We start from the raw sequence: 4,230 nt of genomic DNA, 5'->3' as shown, positions 1-4,230 counted from the left end.
ACAGTGTCTGGCACATCATAAATATTCAAAAAGTGTTCATTAGTATTGTGATTATTATTTGGCCATTTTCATAATCACCGAAGAGTGAGCCACTTTGCCCATAAAGCCAAAGTGATTGTGAAGACTCAAAAAGTAAGTTATTTTTCCTTGCAAAGGTATGAGGATGACAAGGTGAGCAGGTGAACTTGGGGCAAGACTTCTCAACCAAGATGAGAGTTTCAGTCCAATATTCTCACATTACAAATCATCTCAGAACGTAGTGGCTTAAGACAACAGCAATTTATTATTTCTCAAGATTCTATGGGTTGATCAGGCAGTTCTAGTTCATAGAATGTTGACTACTGCTATGAGTTGGCTGGAACATCCATAATGGCCTCATTCACATTCCAGCTGGGAGCTCAGCTGGGTTTGTTGGCCAAGGTCCTCAGTTAACTTCCATCAGGTCTTTTCATATGGCTTCTTGAGGTTCCTCACAGCATGACAGATGGTTCCAAGAAAGAACATTCTGAGACAGAAGCCAGAAGGTGAAGGTTCCTTAAGGGCCAGGCTTGAGATTATCTTACATTAGTCAAAATAAGTCATAGGCCAGTCTAGATTCAAAGGGAGTGAAAACAGATTCTACTTCTTGATGAGGAAGTGGCACAGTCATACTGCAAAAGAACATATGAAATGAGAAATATTGTTGCAACCATCTTTGAAATACGATCTACCACAGCTAAGGGAATAGTGAGGAACTAGATTTTGTGATTATCATTTGGCCATTTTCATAATCACTGAAGAGTGAGCCACTTTGTCCATAAAGCCAAAGTGATTGTGAAGACTCAAAAAGTAAGTTATTTTTCCTTGCAAAGGTATGAGGATGACTAGGATGACAAGGTAATATAAGATAATCTCAAGGCTGGCCCTTTTATCCTTCTTTTTAAATTATATTTTGTTTTATTTTTGAGTCAGAGTCTCACTCTGTCACCGAAGCTGGACTGCAGTGGCACAAATAACTGTTCACCACAGCCTCGACCTCCAGCACTTAGGTAATCCTTCTGCCTCAGCCTCCTGAGTAGCTGGGACTACAGATGTGCACCACTATCCTTGGCTAATTTTTGGATTTTTGTGGAGATGAGGTCTTGCTATGTTGCCTAGCCTGGTCTCGAACTCTTGGGCTCAAGTGATCCTCCTATCTCGGCCTCCCAAAGTGCTGAGATTATAGGCATGAGCCACTGCACCCAGACAGATTTTCTTAATGTTTGAGCTGTAACTCAATTAGAAAGACCAATCTAAGTTTGGATCTCAAAGTTACCTTTTAAAGTGAAGAAGTAAATGGAACTAAATGTTTTTAGCATAGCATAACTTGCTTATACATGACTTAAATAGGTTTATTCTTCAGAATATTGAAAGTATGTCCTTCAAGTGTAAAATCATATCCAGAACCATTAATGAAAATAGAGAAAGAACATTAGGTTAGAGAAAATAATTATCAATAAAACACATTTCTAAAGGTAAAAACCTTTCCTTAAAGAAAAGGTAGATGATAAAACTACATACTTCCTGATAGTGACAATGATGAGCTTATAGTGAAAAACTGAAGATTTTGCTGAGATTTTTTACTTTTCCCCCACCTCCTCACCCATGTGCAATTTTTGAAAAGTGTGATATACTTTATATTTGCTTTGTATTTCACATTACAATTTATTTGGGGAGAGAGGGTTAAAGGCATTTATAGAATTTCTGGATATGGCTACAGTCATACATGGATTTCCAAAATAAGATTGGAGTTAATCTCACCAAATGGATTATTATTTACCTTGAACTTTCTAGTTCCCCACAATTGTAGAAAATCTGGTCTTTGAGATAAGTTAGAGATGGATAACATTAAAAAAGAAAAAGCAGAAAAATTTTGGTAGAGTTTTGAATGTTGGAGAGAAGAGAAAGCAATAAGAAACGACACCAACATTTGGGGCCTAGATGATCAATGCATGGTTTTGTTTCCTATAGTGATTAAGAAGGTGAGTGGAAGGGAAAGCGAACTGCATATTGTAGGGGAGAATTACAAAAACAACAAGTCTGAGACTGAAAGACTATCTTAAGGGAAAGTAGCCATCCTGCATTTTCATAACACCCTGATGTTCCTGGCTCACTTCTATTTGGGAAAGGGGCCCCGCTCATTCTCATTTTATGAGACTGTAACTTTTTATTATTCATTTTACTATTTGTCATTTATTGAGTTGTTTCTACCCAGTGTGTTTACAACTCACATAAAATACTGAAGACAATCAAATATACAGAAACAAGGCTGGGAAATGCAACTAGCCCAGTGAAAATGTCATTAGTGTCTAGTAGCAGCTGCATACTGTAAAACCATTGGAATCACCTCAGATAGAAGGCAGATGAAAAACAAGGGAAATGCCTATCTGGATGCCTTGATGAGAAACCGTTTTTAATAGAAGGTGGTTTTAAATGGGCTGTCAGGGAACGAGGATAAGTTGTCCAAGTGAGAAACTAGACAATCCATCAAGATCAGAATGCAAAGAGAAGAAAAAGGTAAAGTTCTCATGGGAACAGGACATAAAATTTATGACAATAGGCCTTCACAGGGGATGAAGTGTAACATAACAATGTGTGCTATGTATTATTTGCATAAACTCCAAAGAACTTGGCACAATTTACATTTCCCACATCACAATTATAAACCAGGAAGAGAGAAAAAAAGAATGTCAAGAAGCCAAAATAGGCATTGGAGTATTCAGCTTCACTCAAGAGAGTTCTCAGGTCCTTACTTGACAAATAATTTCTGTAAGCTTGACCATCTGTTTTTCCAAACTCAACCATTCCAAATGAGATTCAGATTCCACATTACATGTTATGTACCTTCGTAGTAGCTCACACTTGTCAAACATCAGGCACTGTTCTAAATTCTATTTAGATGGACTTAACACTACAGCAACCTAAGGGGTAGGGACTAGAATGATCTCCATTTTACAGATGAGGAAACTGAAACATAGATAGGTTTTAAAAAGTACCCCAGGTCATTAGTAGAGTTGGAGCCTAGCTCGGTGGCTCAGCCTGTCATCCCGTGCCTTGGGAGGCCGAGGTGAGTGAATTGCCTGAACCACAGGGTTCGAGACCCGCCTGGGCAACTCGGCGAGACCTCATCTCTACTATAAATCAAAAAAATTAGCTGGGTGTGGTAGAGCGTGCCTGTAGTTTCAGCTACTTGGAAGGCTGAGGCAGATCACTGGAGCCCAGCAGGTTGAGGCTGTGGTGGCCGGGAACGTGCTACTGCAGTCCAGTCTGGGCGACAGAGTTAGACTCCAACTCAAAAAAGCCCCCCAAAAAATTAGTAGAGTTGGTATGTGAAACCAGGCTAGACACATTCCCATATCCTTAACAACTAGGCCAGCCCTGTGCCTAAGAATCACCTATGGGCCTTTAAAACATAGATTGCTGGGCTTCACCCTCAGGGTTTCTGATTCAGTAGGGCTGGGATACGTTACATCTCTTTCTTTTATTATAAAGATGTGGGGTACAATTCAGGATTAGGTACACAAATGTTGATTATGCAGGTACTCTTGTTGATGAGGTGTGTTCCTCCCTCCCCAGGAATTTCCCTCTTACAGGTCCTCAGGTATATTCGTTTGCTTAGACTGCCATAATATAGTACCACATACTGGGTGACTTAAGTGACAGAAATTTATCTTCTCACAATTCTGGAGGCTAAAAGTCTGAGATCAAGATGTTGGCAGGTTTGATTTCCTCTGAGGCCTCTCTCCTTGGCTTGTAAATGGCTGTCTTCTCCCTGTGTCTTTATAGGGTCATCCCTGTGTCTGTGTCCTCATCTCCTCTTCTTCTAAGGACACCAGTCATATTGATTAGGGCTCATGCCAGTTACCTCATTTTAACTTAATTACCTCTTTTTAGGCCCTACCTCCAAATTCAGTCATGTTCTGAGTTATTGGGAATTAGGACTCCAACATATGGATTGGGGAAATAGAGGTGGGGGATACATATTCAGCCCATAACACCAGATGATGCTGATGGTGACACTGCTGGTCCAAGGACCACACTCAACAAAACTGTGTGCCATGGACTGTCCTGGGTGACAGAGTTAGACTCCAACTCAAAAAAGCCCCCCAAAAAATTAGTTGTTTTGTTTGTTTTTTTTTGAGTTGGAGTCTCACTGTCACCCAGACTGGAGGGCAATGGCCGCTCCCGGCCACCGCAGCCTCGACCTGCTGG

This window comes from Carlito syrichta, unplaced genomic scaffold (assembly GCF_000164805.1).
Source record: "Carlito syrichta isolate Samal-C Ts95f unplaced genomic scaffold, Tarsius_syrichta-2.0.1 Scaffold304727, whole genome shotgun sequence".
In the NCBI taxonomy this organism is placed as follows: Eukaryota; Metazoa; Chordata; class Mammalia; order Primates; family Tarsiidae; genus Carlito; species Carlito syrichta.
Note: the sequence above shows the minus strand (reverse complement) of the source record.